General features: G+C 52.9%; 1 protein-coding gene across 1 annotated transcript in view; it reads left to right on the top strand.

The window, feature by feature from the left end:
• Positions 1-7,849: 7,849 nt before the first annotated feature.
• scn4ab (sodium channel, voltage-gated, type IV, alpha, b) overlaps positions 7,850-20,003 on the top strand; it is a 41,943-nt gene continuing 29,789 nt past the window's right edge. The window contains 2 exon segments of the mRNA XM_030088866.1: positions 7,850-7,874; positions 14,408-14,564. The gene's annotated coding sequence lies outside the window, so the exon portion shown is untranslated.

Here is a 20,003-nt window from a genome sequence, read left to right on the forward strand (position 1 = left end):
AGCGCTTCCACCAATGCGGAAGTGAATTAACGCCGCACCGCCCGCCGCTGACGGTCTAGGCGAACGAAACAAGCTCTCCCACCACCTGCGCCCCGCTTCACCAGCTGCTACTGATGGAGCTGTTTCCTGAACCATTCACACATATTTGAGCAATCCCTGAATCTCCCCCTGGCAGCCATGTTGAGAGCTGAAACGCTCAGTTCTGCACTGCTCTTCCCATAATGCATAGCTCCTCCCCAGCTCTGACATAGTCTGCACGGCTCCTCCGTGTATTTCCCCCGCCCCTCTCAGGGGCAGGGGAAATACACCGCAAATTGCTGAGATGAATGCTCTGAGGGGGGCGTGTCACTAAGCTGAGGAGCTTCTTAAAGAGACAGGGACTCATTTCCAGTCATTTGAGGCAGCCTGATGCAGAGGCAAATTTGATTTAAGTTTTTTTGACACATGCAGAGGCGTCAAGAAAGTACTTTCCCATGCCATGTTTTTGTTGTGCCCAGTCAGTTAACAAAGGGCTGGGCTGATTTGAATCACCTGCAACAAACAGTTCTGGGCCCAGGTGATCACAATCAGCCCAGCTCTTCGAGAACTGACTGGGTACATGGAAAACATGGCATGGGAATGTACTTTCTTGACACCTCTGGACACATGCAGCTTTCACCATCCAACTTTGGGCAAAGCTGTTGCTTGAGTGTGCTGTAGATTGAAACTAAAAGGTTAAAAAACACATAACACCCCTCCTTTAAAGACCAGTTTACCCATGCTCACACATTGTCACACACGCCTTGGATTTGGTGAAAGATCCTGTCTGAGATCACAATGTACTGAGTGGGGGCGGGGCTACGTCACTGAGGATTGACTGCCAGCTATTTCACCTACCATGGTATTAAAACCGACACACACACACACACACACACACACACACACACACACACACACACACACACACACACACACACACAATTTTAGACTGATATGATGGGATCAGCCCAGAAGAAAATGGAATAGAAAGTCTGTTACATGAAAGATTGTGATCCTTGTGAGGAGGAAGACACTGTGTGTTTATCCCCACTCGTTTCAGCACACTGAATATTCCAGCTGGCTATTCTGAAATAAACAATATTAATCTCAAGTCAGTTGTTTGGCATTTTTTTTATACCAAGTAAAGAAATAAAGAGCTCCGGGGAGATGTGGACCACAAAGTCCGGGGCTTCAACACAACCAGGATCAAGGCCTTAGTAGAGGATGTTACATGGTGTGGATCTGAGGCTCAAGTGCAGGAAAGTGAGCGCATTCAGACGTGCAGGTCAGGATGGTGTTTATTATAACAAATTTCTTGAGGGCAGCAGTTTCACTCCAACCGTAGAATTCCAATGGAGAGCTTTACTGAGCTCCAAGCAGAGCAGCGGAGGGAAGGGAGGTTTCCAGGAGACAGGCAGAGCGGCGGGTGGTCAAGGTGGGTCATGGAAGCGGACTGGAGAGCTGGTTGAGGCTGGCTACATGGGCGGATCTACCAGGGTGGCATCGGGTGGCAAATGCCACCCTAATATGAACCCTTGCCACCCCAACCGCCACCCCAACTGCCAGCAATGAACTCTAAAATCTAGCAGTTCGAGCACGAAGTTCCGATGTCCGATGTGAATGCAGCACAAGGACTCTTGTGATGGCAGAGACACGAACACATGGGCGCAAAGTGAGAGAGAGCCAGTCGAGAGTCGAGGAGGAAGGAACGAGGAAAGAGGTAAAAACCACCATCTAGTGTTTCAGGCGCGCAGACAAGGTCTTCATAATCCGCCCGGAGGCTGGGTGTGTGTGAGAGTGTGAGCTCTGCTTCAGGCTGAAAAGACGAGCACAGGAGGAAAAATCAGAGTCCAAAGAGGACGTGTTTCTGCTGAAAACCCACCGAATCGAACTGAAACCAGGCCCATATGTCCTGCTGGCATAAAAACACAGACACAGAGATCCACACATTACAGCTGATCAACACACTGAATATTGATTCAGTTTCTGTAAAGGGTAACCTTTTAAATTTACTTTGAATCTTACAGAAATAATACAATTTTTTCTAGGTCAGAGAAATACAAAATGAAGTACATGAGGTGGAAGGAGAGAAAGAGGATGAAGACAAGGTGGAAGGAGAGAGAGAGGCAAGCATGAGGTAGAAGTAGAGGGTGTTTAAAATGTTAAAATATTAAAGTTCAGTCAGATGGTGACAGATTATTAATATTTTGTGTACAGTGCATTTTAGAACTATTGCTCAGTTTAAATTCCAAAATCAAACAAACCAAAATATCCTCCCTGATTTAAATGTTAGTATGTGTGTTTACACCTTCTGATGGATATGATGAATTGTTTTAAGTTGTTATTCTCTTAAATTAGTGCAGATTCAGTTTAGTGGTGAAACTTCTCCCTTCCATCTTCTAGATTTATCAAAGTCCAGATGCAAACCGCCGACATCACGCCAAAAAGGGAAAGTTTTCCACAGACTGTCCAGGGAGGAGCCAGGAGAAGCTTCCGGAGTGAGCAGTACCAAGCTAACCCTGCTTAGAGGACTCAGTCCAGGAACGCAGCGCACTTTTTTACCTGTCATCATTTTTCCTTCCAGAAACTCCCAAGACTGTTCACTTCATTTGATGGATATCAAAATAGGAAAAACAAAACAGTGGAGGACTGTGCTGTTGCTTCTCAGTTTCTGTACATCTGTGTTTGGGTTACTGAACAAATCTGATTGATAAAACATTAAAAATAAAGAGTTAAAAGTGTGACCCCAGTGTAAATAGTGTAAATTCTGCTGGACATGAAGCAGTGTTTTTGCTGTCCATGTTTTTTGATACCTCTTATTTGTGTTTATTACTGTACAGAAAAAAAACCTGTGTGAACATAGTTACAAAATATTTTTGTAGCTTTTCTGACTGGAAGCTAAATGTATTTATGTGGGACCTCTTTTCAGGTTTATGGTGATTTTGATGTTGATGCAATCAGTAAAAGAAACGTCCAGAGCCTCGTTTCAGTGCCATGACCCGTTGATTTCCATCGTGTATTTATGCTGCTGAACTTATTACAGTTGCAAGCAGGAATACTTCAGTTAAATTATCTGTTTCTCATCAAACTCCGATAACTGCTTCAGTTTATATGCATCTGGTGTACAGTACAGTAGGGGGGTCCACAGGGGACGGGGCAGTAGGGGGGTCCACAGGAAACAGGGCAGTAGGGGGGTCCACAGGGGACAGGGCAGTAGGGGGGTCCACAGGAAACGGGGCAGTGGGGGGGTCCACAGGGGACAGGGCAGTAGGGGGGTCCACAGGAAACAGGGCAGTGGGGGGGTCCACAGGGGACGGGGCAGTAGGGGGGTCCACAGGAAACAGGGCAGTAGGGGGGTCCACAGGGGACGGGGCAGTAGGGGAGTCCACAGGGGACGGGGCAGTAGGGGGTCCACAGGGGACGGGGCAGTAGGGGAGTCCACAGGGGACGGGGCAGTAGGGGGTCCACAGGGGACGGGGCAGTAGGGGAGTCCACAGGGGACGGGGCAGTAGGGGGTCCACAGGGGACGGGGCAGTAGGGGGTCCACAGGGGACGGGGCAGTAGGGGGGTCCACAGGGGACGGGGCAGTAGGGGGGTCCACAGGGGGCGGGGCAGTAGGGGGGTCCACAGGGGGCGGGGCAGTAGGGGGTCCACAGGGGACGGGGCAGTAGGGGGGTCCACAGGGGGCGGGGCAGTAGGGGGGTCCACAGGGCAGTAGGGGGGTCCACAGGGGGCAGGGCAGTAGGGGGTCCACAGGGGACGGGGCAGTAGGGGGGTCCACAGGGGGCGGGGCAGTAGGGGGGTCCACAGGGGACGGGGCAGTAGGGGGGTCCACAGGGGACGGGGCAGTAGGGGAGTCCACAGGGGACGGGGCAGTAGGGGAGTCCACAGGGGACAGGGCAGTAGGGGGTCCACAGGGGACGGGGCAGTAGGGGAGTCCACAGGGGACAGGGCAGTAGGGGGTCCACAGGGGACGGGGCAGTAGGGGGTCCACAGGGGACGGGGCAGTAGGGGGGTCCACAGGGGACGGGGCAGTAGGGGGGTCCACAGGGGACAGGGCAGTAGGGGGGTCCACAGGAAACGGGGCAGTAGGGGGGTCCACAGGGGACGGGGCAGTAGGGGAGTCCACAGGGGACGGGGCAGTAGGGGGGTCCACAGGAAACAGGGCAGTAGGGGGGTCCACAGGGGACAGGGCAGTAGGGGGGTCCACAGGAAACAGGGCAGTGGGGGGGTCCACAGGGGACAGGGCAGTAGGGGGGTCCACAGGAAACAGGGCAGTGGGGGGGTCCACAGGGGACGGGGCAGTAGGGGGGTCCACAGGAAACAGGGCAGTAGGGGGGTCCACAGGGGACGGGGCAGTAGGGGAGTCCACAGGGGACGGGGCAGTAGGGGGTCCACAGGGGACGGGGCAGTAGGGGAGTCCACAGGGGACGGGGCAGTAGGGGGTCCACAGGGGACGGGGCAGTAGGGGAGTCCACAGGGGACGGGGCAGTAGGGGGTCCACAGGGGACGGGGCAGTAGGGGGGTCCACAGGGGACGGGGCAGTAGGGGGGTCCACAGGGGACGGGGCAGTAGGGGGGTCCACAGGGGGCGGGGCAGTAGGGGGGTCCACAGGGGGCGGGGCAGTAGGGGGTCCACAGGGGGCGGGGCAGTAGGGGGGTCCACAGGGGGCGGGGCAGTAGGGGGGTCCACAGGGCAGTAGGGGGTCCACAGGGGGCAGGGCAGTAGGGGGTCCACAGGGGACGGGGCAGTAGGGGGGTCCACAGGGGGCGGGGCAGTAGGGGGGTCCACAGGGGACGGGGCAGTAGGGGGGTCCACAGGGGACGGGGCAGTAGGGGAGTCCACAGGGGACGGGGCAGTAGGGGAGTCCACAGGGGACAGGGCAGTAGGGGGTCCACAGGGGACGGGGCAGTAGGGGAGTCCACAGGGGACAGGGCAGTAGGGGGTCCACAGGGGACGGGGCAGTAGGGGGTCCACAGGGGACGGGGCAGTAGGGGGGTCCACAGGGGACGGGGGCAGTAGGGGGGTCCACAGGGGACAGGGCAGTAGGGGGGTCCACAGGAAACGGGGCAGTAGGGGGGTCCACAGGGGACGGGGCAGTAGGGGAGTCCACAGGGGACGGGGCAGTAGGGGGGTCCACAGGGGGCGGGGCAGTAGGGGGTCCACAGGGGACGGGGCAGTAGGGGGGTCCACAGGGGGCGGGGCAGTAGGGGGGGTCCACAGGGCAGTAGGGGGGTCCACAGGGGGCAGGGCAGTAGGGGGTCCACAGGGGACGGGGCAGTAGGGGGGTCCACAGGGGGCGGGGCAGTAGGGGGGTCCACAGGGGACGGGGCAGTAGGGCGGTCCACAGGGGACGGGGCAGTAGGGGAGTCCACAGGGGACGGGGCAGTAGGGGAGTCCACAGGGGACAGGGCAGTAGGGGGTCCACAGGGGACGGGGCAGTAGGGGAGTCCACAGGGGACAGGGCAGTAGGGGGTCCACAGGGGACGGGGCAGTAGGGGGTCCACAGGGGACGGGGCAGTAGGGGGGTCCACAGGGGACGGGGCAGTAGGGGGGTCCACAGGGGACAGGGCAGTAGGGGGGTCCACAGGAAACGGGGCAGTAGGGGGGGTCCACAGGGGACGGGGCAGTAGGGGAGTCCACAGGGGACGGGGCAGTAGGGCGTCCACAGGGGACGGGGCAGTAGGGGAGTCCACAGGGGACGGGGCAGTAGGGGGTCCACAGGGGGCGGGGCAGTAGGGGGTCCACAGGGGACGGGGCAGTAGGGGGGTCCACAGGGGGCGGGGCAGTAGGGGGCCCACAGGGGACGGGGCAGTAGGGGGGTCCACAGGGGGCGGGGCAGTAGGGGGGTCCACAGGGGACGGGGCAGTAGGGGAGTCCACAGGGGACGGGGCAGTAGGGGGGTCCACAGGGGGCAGGGCAGTAGGGGGGTCCACAGGGGACGGGGCAGTAGGGGGGTCCACAGGGGGCGGGGCAGTAGGGGGGTCCACAGGGGACGGGGCAGTAGGGGGGTCCACAGGGGACGGGGCAGTAGGGGGTCCACACGGGGGCGGGGCAGTAGGGGGGTCCACAGGGGATGGGGCAGTAGGGGGGTCCACAGGAAACGGGGCAGTAGGGGGGTCCACAGGGGACGGGGCAGTAGGGGAGTCCACAGGGGACGGGGCAGTAGGGGGGTCCACAGGGGACGGGGCAGTAGGGGAGTCCACAGGGGACGGGGCAGTAGGGGGTCCACAGGGGGCGGGGCAGTAGGGGGTCCACAGGGGACGGGGCAGTAGGGGGGTCCACAGGGGATGGGGCAGTAGGGGGGTCCACAGGAAACGGGGCAGTAGGGGGGTCCACAGGGGACGGGGCAGTAGGGGGAGTCCACAGGGGACGGGGCAGTAGGGGGTCCACAGGGGACGGGGCAGTAGGGGAGTCCACAGGGGACGGGGCAGTAGGGGGGTCCACAGGGGACGGGGCAGTAGGGGAGTCCACAGGGGACGGGGCAGTAGGGGGTCCACAGGGGGCGGGGCAGTAGGGGGGTCCACAGGGGGCGGGGCAGTAGGGGGGTCCACAGGGGGCGGGGCAGTAGGGGGGTCCACAGGGCAGTAGGGGGGTCCACAGGGGGCAGGGCAGTAGGGGGTCCACAGGGGACGGGGCAGTAGGGGGGTCCACAGGGGGCGGGGCAGTAGGGGGGTCCACAGGGGACGGGGCAGTAGGGGAGTCCACAGGGGACGGGGCAGTAGGGGGGTCCACAGGGGGCAGGGCAGTAGGGGGGTCCACAGGGGACGGGGCAGTAGGGGGGTCCACAGGGGGCAGGGCAGTAGGGGGGTCCACAGGGGACGGGGCAGTAGGGGGTCCACAGGGGACAGGGCAGTAGGGGGTCCACAGGGGACAGGGCAGTAGGGGAGTCCACAAGGGACAGGGCAGTAGGGGGGTCCACAGGGGACAGTGGTGTGACAGCTGGTGGGAAGAAGTTCCACTGCAGGTCATTCAGACCACCGTCTGGAAGACTGGACACCACCAGCACTGCTCGCTGATTCCAACAGGAACTGGTCTGAGCCGGTTTTCAGGCCAGAATCAGCTGCAGGAGAAGCTCCGCCTCCTCCTGCACTGCTGCCATGTGACCAGCAGGGGGCGGAGCCACACCGCTCCACTTCACTGGACAGAAAGTCATGCAGGTCGAGAAGAGTTGAGGCAACACACTGTGTGTGTGTGTGTGTGTGTGTGTGTGTGTGTGTGTGTGTGTGTGTGTGTGTGTGTGATGATACATGCACGTAGCCCTCATGGGGATCAGTCTCTGGACTTCCTGCATCCTGCAGACTCGTTTATCCATTTCCCCAAAGGAGACATGTGATAGTGTGAAATCAGGTTAATGACCATTCACACACACACACACACACACACACACACACACACACACACACACACACACACACACACACACACACACACACACACACACACACACACACTCACACACACACACACACACACGGGGGGGGGCTCCTGTGTAAATCAGATTTCATGTGAATGTAGTTAATATATGATCTCGACTGCTGCAGGTGTTTATTCTGACAGGAACTGACGAGTGTGTGTGTGTGTGTGTGTGTGTGTGTGTATGTGTGTGTGTGATGACACACTACCTGACCTCTCAAGTTTCAGTCAGAGGCGAAGCAAGGCGAGGCCAGAAGACGGCAGACGGAGTGAGACACGCACAGACAGACAGAAACCCAGAGACACCGAGACAGGCAGGTAGTCCCGCACACACACACATGCACGCACACACACACACACACATACACACACACACACACACGTGAGCACGCCGAGCGCTCTGGGATGTTTACGGCAGGGTTTGGGACGGGCGGCAGCAGGTAAGAGCTCGGCGTTCCGTCCGGCTGTGTTCTTAGACGGAAATCGACACGTTAAACTTTCTTCCCGCAGAACGTTTAAGCTGCAGACAGAGAAAAGCTGCAGAAACTACTGATCACCTGCTGGAAGGATAAAGTCAAATCTCAGAACTGGTTGAACTCGGTTCTCCTTCAGATGAGACGTTACTGTCGACTCAGATTCAGTTCAATGAAGAGTTCAGAAATTCAACAGTTGACTTTAGTTTTAGACTAAGACTCATTATTGACTGAGGTTTTGCTGTTTTCTCAGTTTCAGGCTGGTTATTGACTTGGTTTCTTCTGTTTTATCAGTTGGTTTAGTTTCTGTCAAGACTATGATACAAAAATATTTACATTTGAGAGAAAACATGTCAATTATTTCCAACGTGGGAGTCTCTAGGAATCATAGCAGTGTGTGTGTGTGTGTGTGTGTGTGTGTGTGTGTGTGTGTGTGTGTGTGTGTGTGTGTGTGTGTGTGTGTGTGATCAGACTCTTGAACTCGTCCTCACGGTTGATCCTTCAGGCTGTTGGCGTTTCTCCGCTCTGTCTTCACACACTCGCTCTGACGCTGAGCTGAAACCAGACGCAGTTTGAAACGGCTCACCGACACGCCGATTTCTAAAGGTCAAAGGTCGTGTTGTCCCGGCCGGACGCCACTGATGTGGTGTCTCAGTGCCGCTGTCAACAGATCCCCAGATCGGGGTCGTCTCTGCTTGTTCAGGATCCAGTGTTCGTTTCCATGGCGATCCGATCACCAAATCTGTTACCGGTAAAGTCCTTCACAGTCAGCCAATCAGGAGCCTCGATTCAGATGGACTCCACAGTCAGCCAATCAGGATCCTCCCTTCGGATGGACTCAGACAATCAGCTGTTCACACTGGTCTTTGTATCGAGACAGGAGGAGGAGCTGACAGATGTTTTCCAGATGTGAATTGCAGAACAGAGGCGGGTCTGCACCACGTTCTCATGTCACAGTGTAAAACTTTGGTCTCATTTTGAGTCTGTTTACTTGACAACGGTGTTCTCCACACTGATACTCAGTTTCTTGAAAACTGCAGCGCCGTCTCCAGGGAACCGGTTGGGAACACTACCTGGAGACGTTCCAGAGACGTCCTCCATACACAGGCTGGAGAGAACGCTGATTGTGCACATGCTCAGTAGACAAATAGTTTGATCGATGTGTTCCTCCAGAATGTCACCACTCCCAGTCCAGATTCTCCTGGTCCTGGTCCTGGTCCTGGTCCTGGTCCTGGTCCTGGTTCTGGTCCCAGTCCAGATTCTCCTGGTCCTGTCAGGACTGACCCTCAGCTGGTGGAAACAATGAAAGCTGACCTCAGGAGGCCAACGGTCTTTTCTGTTGGGGCCCTGTTGCTGCACAGGGTCCTGGTCCTGCATTGAGTCCTGGTCGTGTCTGGACCTGACTGCTCTTTGTCTGGACCCTCTGAGGGTCTGTAAACGGTGTGAGGAGAACAGCTGGCAGGCCTACAGTCGGTCCTCCAGCAGGACTCCAGAGAATCCACCTGTCAATCCAGACTGTCCGAATCAGACCCTCAGAAACAGGGACCTCCTGGACATTCTGGTCCTCCTGGACCTCCTGGGCCTCTTGGACCCACCCTTGATGCTCACAGCGGTTATTGACAGAGGCTGTGTTTAAAACATAACGCTGGGGTCATGCTGGATGTGTTCCGGCTCCGGTCTGGACACCGCAACTAATCCGTAGTCATTAAAACCAATGCTGTGGCTCACATGCCGTAGCCCTACCGCGTCGATCCAACCACAAGCAAATCGAGTGCTGGAAGCAAACTCGATACGAGTTCAAAAATAAGTGATTTCAAAATAAAATCTGTGTCATGTTTTTGCCTTTTTTTAATTGACTTCTTCTGGGCGAATATGTAGTCAATATACGCTTTAGAAGAATGAACGGTTTTGTACTTCGTCACTGCAGGAAAGTCAAGCGGCGCCAAAATGGCACAAAAAACACTGGAGACCCAGAGCAGCTCTGTGTTGCCAGATTGGGCGGATTTCTGCACAATCAGGCTTATTTGAACCCGTCAGGCAGGTTGATGAATTGGTTCTGTGCTTGTGATGTGTTTTTATTATGCAAATCCGGTTTTACAGTTTTAACGTGCATTTCAACAGAGATGGCGGTTTGGGCTGCTTTCTATCGAGTTAAACGGGTTTCATATTTTTTGGGCTGGAAGAGTGACGGATCTGGCAACCTCCCCCAGCAGACCGCAGATGCACCAGAGGCGGTGTGAGTCACAGTGCTGCGGCAATTCCATACCAGAGCCAGACTGGAAACCCACCGCACCCAGTGTGAGCCCGGCGTAAGTTTCAATGAACTGATCGTATCAAGAAGTCATGTTGAGCTGAAGGACTTCCTGTTCACAGAACCCTTCTCTGGACACTGATCTGGATTCAGTCTGGACCCTGAGACCTGTATTCACTGCGGATCCTGATGTTTCAGCAGAGTATTGATGAGGTATCAGAGCGTTCAGGAGGTCTGCAGGAACTTCCTGCTGTGGTCGTCATGGTGAATCTGTGATTCTGGGACCGATCGCCAGGTCTGTTTCAGAAATGACGAGCTCACACTGATCCAGGATCAGTGTCACCTGCTTTAATGAATCCTGCCTTCGCTCCTGGTCTCGAATTCATCCTGAACCGTCTGGTTCTGGATTGGATGAGACTGAATCAGTCCCTGATCCTGGTCTGCAGAACCAGGCCTCAGCTGTCAGAGCCTGTTCAGTCCGAGATGTTCCTGAGATTCAGCTCTTCACTGACTCAGAGTCAGCTGTGCCTCCCCTCGACCCCCCCACCCGGACTCCAGGGTTTGTATCAGTGAAACCGAGCCGCCGGTGCCGGTTCAGGCATCCTGGCAGCGTTCAGACCGGATTCCAGGCGCTGACTGGCTTCCAGGCATGAGGGAGCACCGAGGGACACGAGCCGCTGCAGCGGCGACGTGGAAACGATCAGTGGGAAATGTGAGGAGTGTATCAGGTGTGAGGCGAGCGCCGTGACAGGAAGAGACAGCCGGCGTCCCTCAGCTGCTTCCTGTCGGCGAATCTGATCGTACGATCACAGTTTTGAGAGCGGCTCGTAATCTGGCCGCGGGTCCGAGGTGGCGAGGCGCGGCGCTGCCCGAGGTGAGAGTTGAAGATAAGGCGGCGGGACGCAGTATTTATAGGCCGGCTGACGGCGGCGAACGAGCTGATCGGGGATCACATATTAACAACTGCTGCCACCAACAACTGCTGCGGTCTAAATTAGCTCGGTGCGGCCGCGGCCAGGCTAACCGCTAACTGAGCCAGGTCACGCCGAAAGGTCAACACTCCGCCAGAAGAAATAGCGTTCAGCTAATCAGATTAGCGCCGCCAGCTGCAGTCCAGCGGGGAGGCTTCGATCCGGGCGGACGTCAAGCGTCCAGCTGCTGAACGTCTCTCAGCTGCCGACGGACGACTCTCGCCCGGCGCAGCAGCTGCTCGCTGCACCTGCTGCGAACATGCAAACTCACACGCCACAGGGCCGAGGCCTCCACCAGGAGGCGGGGCTTATCGGTGTTCACCCTGGATTCTGTCCAGTGAAGCAGGGTAACGACTAACCAGGTAAATCACGGTAACTTCCGCTGAACAGCTGACCTGGTCTGAAGAACGTTACGTCCTGGATCAGAGGTCTGACAGGATTCAAGCTCCGCTTCCCGACCAATCAGCTCTCCTCTCTTTAATATCAATATTTACTATTATTCATTTAAATAGGAAACATGGAAGTGTCAACAAACATGACCTCAGAATAAACAAACATGACCTTAGAGTAAACACTTCAGAGTGAACATCCTGTCGTCGGTTCCTGCATGGTCTCGGGTCTGTGATCCGAAACGTTGACCTGTCATGAAGCACAGTAACAGAAATATGTTGTAGTTTTCTCTGACTGAAGAACCAAACTGCACAAGACGACACAACATGAAGGATGAACACACACCCAAACACACCGTCACCATGACAACCAACACACCGAAACACACCATCACCATGACGACCGTGCTGTTCAGTGTCGCAGTGACGCTTATTAATCATTCTGACAAACTGGATTATCTGACGACGAGTCGGTAGTTACTTCTTGGAGGGACACATCACACACACACACACACACACACACACACACACACACACACACACACACACACACTCTCTCTCTCTCTCTCTCTCTCTCTCTCTCTGTTAGGTTACGACTCAGGAGGTTTGATGTTTTGCCATCTGAACTGCAACCTGATCCTCAGAATCCTCCTGGCAGAGCGTCGGTGTTGAATCTTGTTGTTTCACAGAAACTGAAGTCGGCTGATGACGACTCAATCAGGGCAACAAACACACACACACACACACACACACACACACACACACACACACACAGCAAAATTCAACACCAACACTTAAGGCCATCAAACCTCCTGAGGAGACACTCTGACCAGCAGGAAACCACAAACAGAGTCTCAGAGTCCTGCTGACACTCTGGTCCACATGGTCCACATTGGGTCCTGCTGACACTCTGGTCCACATGGTCCACGTGGAGCCCTGCTAATTAGTGCTGTGACGTTCGGCTCTTTAAAGTGAACGACGAGAGCCGGTTCACAGCTGTCTGAGAGCCGTTCCTTTGTGCAAATTGTCCACGCTTCCTTCACGTGTCTCCTGAGTGTCTCCTGAGTCCAGCTGTCACTGCTGCCTTCATGTGAACGACGAGTTTCAGTTTTCCGCAGCTCGCTCCAGTCACCTGAACGCAGCAGCTAACTAGCTGAGGAGAAGTGTCTCGAAACCGGAGGGAGGCCGGTGTTTTGGAAGAGCTGGTTTCCTTACTAACTGAAGACTTTTTTTCACGTCCCTTGTTGCTGATAGATGTTAAAAACCAGACAGAAAGCCGCGTCAGACCTTTTATGAGTCTGATTTCAACATCTGCAAATCTGATTGGTCGGACTGATGAAACCAATCTGATTGGTTTCTTAAGAGCGGTCTGTGCCTTATGATTGGTCGGAGTTTTTACAGTCCTTTGGCCGCTACACTTGTCATATTTTTTCCGCACCTTTTTCCGTGCACATAATGTATTGACGCCTCCCAGGGGGCAAGGAGCATTTCACTCAGTATGACAAGTGCTTTTGGACAACATCGCCTAACCTATCTTTAAAGGACACGTAGCAGCATTTTGAAGCTCTTTTCAGGTGACAATGTGCAAGGTAGCCACAATGTAATGTGTGTCAGAGAAAAACATCTCTTAAATCTGTGTCATTAAACAAATTAAAGCACCAGATAACAACTCATTACTGACAGTAACCGTGTCAGCTGTCAGAAAATAATGGATTGACTCTAAACTAATGAGGCTGGTGTCTCTAATGGAGTCACGTGACGTTCGTCAGGGAGCCAGTCGTTTGAACGGCTCTTTCTAATGACCGGATCCTCAGGAGCCGGCTCCCTTCAAAGAGCCAGAAATCCCAGCTCTACTGCTACTGCCCAGATCGATATGGAGTCCTGCAGAAGCACTGTCTGCAGGAGGACTGCAGCGCCCCCTGTCTGCAGACTGCAGCGCCCCCTGTCTGCAGGAGGACTGCAGCGCCCCCTGTCTGCAGGAGGACTGCAGCAGCTGTTCTGTCATTCTACGTCTTTCACTTCGGCTAAAACTCAGAGCCAGAACGGAAATACCCATCATGACCGACCACGTCCAAAAGCATTCTGCTATCTAATGTTACACACACACACACACACACACACACACACACACACACACACACACACACACACACACACACAGGGTGCGTTAAAAGCAAGACTTTTATTTATCAGTGTGACACAACATAACACTCTGCTGGAACATTAACACTGATAACCTGTGTGTGTGTGTGTGTGTGTGTGTGTGTGTGTGTGTGTGTGTGTGTGTGTGTGTGAGCGTGCGCGCGTGTGTTAGAAGATTTAGAATTCTCAGAAAGTTTTCAATGTTGCCCTTGATCACACTTCAGGTTCGTTGTGTTTGAAGCATCTTTTCACCGTTTTACTTTTTACCTGCTTCAGGATATATATATATATATATATATTTTTTTTTTTTTTTTTTTTTTTTTTTTTTACCCATTTCCCTTTTTGAGTTTGATTTTCAGTTGATAGTCCTTGAACACTTTGTTCACTTCATGTATTTTTCGGCATCGTTCTGTTCTCAGTTTTCGAGAACAATAAAATTCCTGATGGAGACACTTGTTGCTGTTGTGACTTGTTTCTTTGAGTTTTAAAATGATCAAGCTTCACTCTGAACTCTTGCAGCACTGGTACTGGTGATTTTTAAGGAGTGATTTCAAAGTACGTCATCTGAAACACGCCTCTGAAAACTTTACAGCCAGAGATAAATGACCATTACAAATAAAAGTCATGTGGTCTCGTTTGATAAGTCTGTGATCTGGAGGGATACTGTAGAAACACTGTCCTGAGGAGACAGATGTGATTCAGAGAGAACAGGACCTGATTGAAATGTTCTGCGCTTCCTGTTTACAGGGTTCTCCTGGTTCTCCTGGTTCTCCTGGTTCTCCTGGTTCTCCTCTTTAAACGGACAGACTGACTCCGATGTAAGACGACGTTAATGCGACTCGTCTCCGTCCGTCTGCGTGTGGCGCCGTGTGGGTTATCAACAACACAAGAGGCTGAGTGACATGTGAGTGACACACACACACACACACACACACACACACACACACACACACACACACACACACACACACACACACACACATACACACCTCCACTTCCAAACTGAGGGAACTGGCAGCAGCAACAGTAAGAATCGTTTCCACCATTCCTTTACTACTTTACTGTGATTTACTGTGTTGTGTGTGTGTGTGTGTGTGTGTGTGTGTGTGTGTGTGTGTGTGTGTGTGTGTGTGTGTGTGTGTGTGTCTGTGTGTGTGTGTGTGTGTGTGTGTGTGTGTGTGCGCGCGTTGATCAGATTTCTGCTGCAGTCTGACTCTCCAGGATGTTTGACACACTGATTGGTGGAGATGAGTTGATCTTTTGTTAATATATTTCCCATCATGCTTCAGAAGCAGCATTCCGTTACGTTCCGTTACGTTCCGTTAAGCTCCGCTACGTTCCATTAAGCCTTTGACTGTTCTTCATCAGCTGCTGGTGACTGAGGGGAAATAGGTTCTCCTGACAGACGTTCTGCAGAGCTGCTGTCTCTCAGCTTCACTACAGAACATGTTCTCCGTCAGGACAGAACAGCTGAGAGCGGCGTCCTGGAGAACCTCCTGCTTCATATCAGTCGTCTGTTGATCTGATTTTAGGAGTTAAAGTTTAGCATGAATCATGGGTGACATCTCGTTAGCTCAGCCCATCTTTTATATACAGTTAATGGGTGATGTCACGTGAGCTCCGCCTACCATTTATACAAAGACTGTGGTCTGCGCTGGTCGTCTGGAGGGGGTTCCAGGTGCTTCTCTTCCACATCGCGTATCTTTCAGTAACCAAGCAGAAAGATATCCGTTCTCTGTGAAATAATTATTTCATGGTAATATTTATGCCTTGTCTCTGTGTTGCACAAAACAAACAATCACAATTTTGGCAATAAACTGCTTGACTACTACCGAACTTGACCCATCCCCACCCTGCCGAGCACGAGACAATGCCTCCGCAGTAAAGTGACGATGCAGGAAAGATGTTTTAAGCTCTTAAAGGTCCCATATTATGCTGTTTTTCAGTCACATCATATCGGTCTCAGAAGCCCAAAAACATAAAGTTTGTTCGCCCCAGATTCATCCTTTGTTGGGAGTTTCGGCGGTCTAAAAAGTGACTCTGATAAGCCTTCTTCATAACAAGCTGTTTCTGAGCCTGCTTCTCTGTCTGGCCATGCCCACTTCCCCTCCCCTCTGGGACAGGATGCGGCTTTCGCTAGCTACGCGCTAATGTTGACTGTGAAGCTAGGGCTCATCTGACTGAGCTGATTGTTCCATCAGCAGACCAAGAACAATACACTCTGCAGTGGTTTTTGATCATTTCAGAACTTTAGCAAAGAATCTGGAAATTGAGCCCTGACCTTTGACCTTGACCAGGTTTTCTGACACTGGGCTCCGGAAGAGAAGACACACTGCAGGGTTCAGTGAAAATCCCGTTCTGGAGCCAAATGTGCTGCCAGGGTCAGAAAGCCTGGTTAAGGTCAAAGGTCAGGGGTCATAGGTCAGGGGTCGTCACATGGGTCATGGTGGTGGTCGGGGCGGGGGGGGGGTTGTATAGCTCCGTTCTCAGCTGGACCTGTTTCCACTCCTTAATCTGGGACCTGAGCAGTGTGTTGCTCTGACATGTCTCGCTGCAGCAGAGAGGCTGTGAGGAGGTTCTTGGTGAAAGAGAACCGCTCTGTGGCTCAGAATGGTTCCACAGTAGGAACAAACCTGACCAGAGTAAAGAAAGTCAAATTCTCTCACAGGAGGAGACCAGAGTCTGTCTTCCTCAGCAGGGATCAGAATTCAGCAGAATAAAGACAGACGTGTGACTCTGATTACACCGAGGACCGCAGAAACATCAGACCCGGCATCGTCACATGTCAATAAGTTTTAACGAAGGTGTTAAAAACACCTGCTGGCTGTCTTGGAAGCAGGACTGCAGCATTGAAGCTTCCCTGCGAAGGCTACTGCTGCTACTGACTGCTACTGCTGTTGCTCTTCCTGCTGCTGCTGCTGCTCTGTGTGTTCCTCAGGCAGAGAAGGACTCGAGTCCCTGATCAGGAGCACAGGTTCACATCCCACAGCCACTCTTTCAAAAACGACCATACTGGAGCCTTTTATCACCAAAGCGATGAACAATCGGTCCGGTGATCTTTCGCATGCTTTCATGGCAGCGGTCAGAAACATTCGAATAGCAAGACAGTCCGTGCTTTTTTCCTTCCTGGAGAACGCTGGTCTTGAGTTCCGACGATGTTCTGTGCGGTTTTCGGAGGTGCCTTGAAGAGTGTGGCTGTCCTCAGGTGCTCCTCCAGAACGGTCTCAGGCGATGCCAGCAGATCCACGCAGCCTTGAAACACACCAGGGTCGTCTGGAGAGTCCATCTCAAACGCCCCACAGGGTAGAGGGTAGTCCAATCCAGAACCCGATTTACCTGGACTAACCTGGATTAACCTGGACTGACCTGGACTGACTCGGATTAACCTGGATTAACTTGGACTGACCTGAACCTGACCTGGACTGACCTGGACCACTCAGTCCACATGGAGCTGTTGTGTTGTTGCTATGGAGTTCTTCGCATGTTGGAAGTGTTGTTGTTCAGCAGAGGAACCATGGAGAGCTCCAGTCCAGCAGAATGAGACTCCAAAGGAGAATCGGTTCCTGGAGAACTCAAATACATGAAGACCACAGAGAATGTTCTGCTGATCCAGATGCATGAGAACTGTGGAGAGACAGTGTGTGTTTGATACAGGCTGATCCAGATGTGTTTAAGGGTGATCCAGATGTGCTGGTAGGATGGAGCATGTCGTCAGAGAACCAACACTATCGTTCCACTGGGCAGAACGTTTCTCTTTGTGAGACGTGTCTCATTCAGAGACGCCCTGTGAGCAGAACCACATGTTGGCCACCGGGGGGCAGGAAAGTGCAGACTGTGTGCTGGACTGGAACTATCCGTGAAGAACCAATGAATATCCAGAGATACCTTGTAGAGGTTGTCCTAAGAATTCCTGTGTCACTTCCTGTTTCACCTCCCATCTCAGTTCCTGTCTAGCCGATTGCCTCGCTTCCTTTCTCACTTCCTGTCTTACCTCCTGTTAAATAACAGTTAAATAATAGTTAAAGGAATACTCCACCCAAAAAACAATTTGGCCTCATTTTCTACTCACCCTCATGCTGAGAAACACTCTGGAGCACTTTTTTGACGTTTCAAATGCAATTGGAGATGTTTGGGGATTTTCGTTGTCAACAAACAGGGACCGACAGAGCCCGACAGAAAAAATGGTCCATAAAATCCACAAAACGTTCCCATTTTCCTTCATACTGCTCGTCCGCTGTAATCCAAGTGTCCTGAGTGCGTAACGTCCATAATTAATTCTTAACGAGGTCATTTAGTATATTTTAAGAGCCCAAACAGGGCGCTCTCACACAGCTCCATTGCATGTCTGCGCGCGCACCCTGAACTACGGAAGCCGCGGCAGACCAAGCAACACGCTTGCGCGCTTTCAGCAGGACACCGAATTCAAAGCTTTAAAACAGTAGCCAGTCACTTTTGTGATTGTTCACAGCTTGGTTACTCACAGCAGAATATATACAGCGGAACTTCTTCTTCTACGCTTGCAATTTAGAAAAGTAGTCGCTGAAAGCGCGAAAGCGTCTGGCTTGGTCTGCCGCGGCTTCCGTAGTTCAGGGTGCGCGCGCAGACATGCAATGGAGCTGTGTGAGAGCGCTCTGTTTGGGCTCTTAAAATGTACTAAATGACCTCGTTAAGAATTAATTATGGACGTTACGCGCTCAGGACACTTGGATTACAGCGGACGAGCAGTATGAAGGAAAATGGGAACGTTTTGTGGATTTTATGGACCATTTTTTCTGTCGGGCTCTGTCAGTCCCTGTTTGTTGACAACGAAAATCCCCAAACATCTCCAACTGCATTTGAAACGTCAAAAAAGTGCTCCAGAGTGTTTCTCAGCATGAGGGTGAGTAGAAAATGAGGCCAAATCGTTTTTTGGGTGGAGTATTCCTTTAAATAACAGACAGTGTAATTCGGCATAACCCTCTGAGTTTCACATCGGTGGTTGGGTCCTAGTTATTTAAGGGATGTGGTTAGACACACCAGGGTTGCCTGTTGACTGTGGAGGGGAGATGCTGCCATTGTGTCCTGGTGTTAAGAATAAATGCAAGCGCTCTGAAGGACTCTGGGCTGTTCATTTGTTGTTCTCAGATCTGCTGGCCGTCCTTGGCTTCCAAGAGCCATCACAACAGCTGAAAATCTTACATTTTGGTGTCAGAAGTGGGATTTGAACCCACGCCTCCATGGGAGACTGCCAGATAGCCTATGCTCTTCTCCAGCTTTTTTTGAGAGTAGGCATCCCTTCAGAGATCCTAACGGATCAGGGGGCCAACTTTTTGTCAAACACTCTCAGACAAGTGTATCGGTTATTGCATATTAAGAGTATCCGGACCACCCCTTACCACCCACAGACTGATGGCCTTGTGGAGACGTACAACAGGACTTTGAAAAGCATGCTAAAGAAGGTTGTCTCAACCAGTGGCAAGGACTGGGACAAATGGCTGCCTTACCTTCTTTTTGCTTACCATGAGGTCCCACAGGCATCCACGGGCTTCTCGCCATTTGAGCTTCTCTATGGTCGGCGGGTCAGAGGGCCTCTGGATGTTCTGCAGGAGTCCTGGATTGTGGGGAAGGCAGGGACAGCAACCATTATCCTCACCTACGTCCTCAAAATGCGTGAAAGGATGGAGCAGATGACGCAGCTGGTGAGAAACGAGATGGAGAAGTCACAGCGTGAGCAGAAAACCTGGTATGATCGGGCTGTCAGGCAGAGGGCCTTTGAACCAGGTCAGGAAGTTCTCTTGATGTTACCATCTTCTGACAATAAGCTACTGGCAAAATGGAAGGGGCCCTATAAAGTCCGAAGAAAACAAAGTGACACTGTGTATGAGATAGAGATGCCGGAAAGAAGAAATCCAAGGCAGACTTTTCATATTAACTTGTTGAAGGAGTGGAAGACTCGGAATCCACCCACAAGCCCCCAGTTTTACATCCAGGCAGTAAAGGAAGATGAGAAGGGTGAGTTTACCCCAGGCAGGCCTTCAGCTGCCCAAATTGATCTGTCCCACCTTTCTCCTACACAGCAGCAGGAACTGGGAGCTGTCATTCCCCCTGACCTCTTCCAGGAGAAACCGGGAATTACGGGACTGGTACAGCACGACATCAAGCTGACAGACAGCACCCCTGTCAGGCAGTGGATGTACCAGATCCCGGAAAGGATGATTCCAATCTTATTGGAGGAGGTTGAGGTCATGCTGGAACTGGGAGTGATCGAGCCTTCCACCAGTGAATGGAGCAACCCAGTTGTTCTGGTCATCAAGAAAGATGGGGCATCCGGTTTTGTATTGACTTCGGGAAGGTAAATGCACAT

This window comes from Salarias fasciatus, chromosome 4 (assembly GCF_902148845.1).
Source record: "Salarias fasciatus chromosome 4, fSalaFa1.1, whole genome shotgun sequence".
Lineage (NCBI taxonomy): Eukaryota > Metazoa > Chordata > Actinopteri > Blenniiformes > Blenniidae > Salarias > Salarias fasciatus.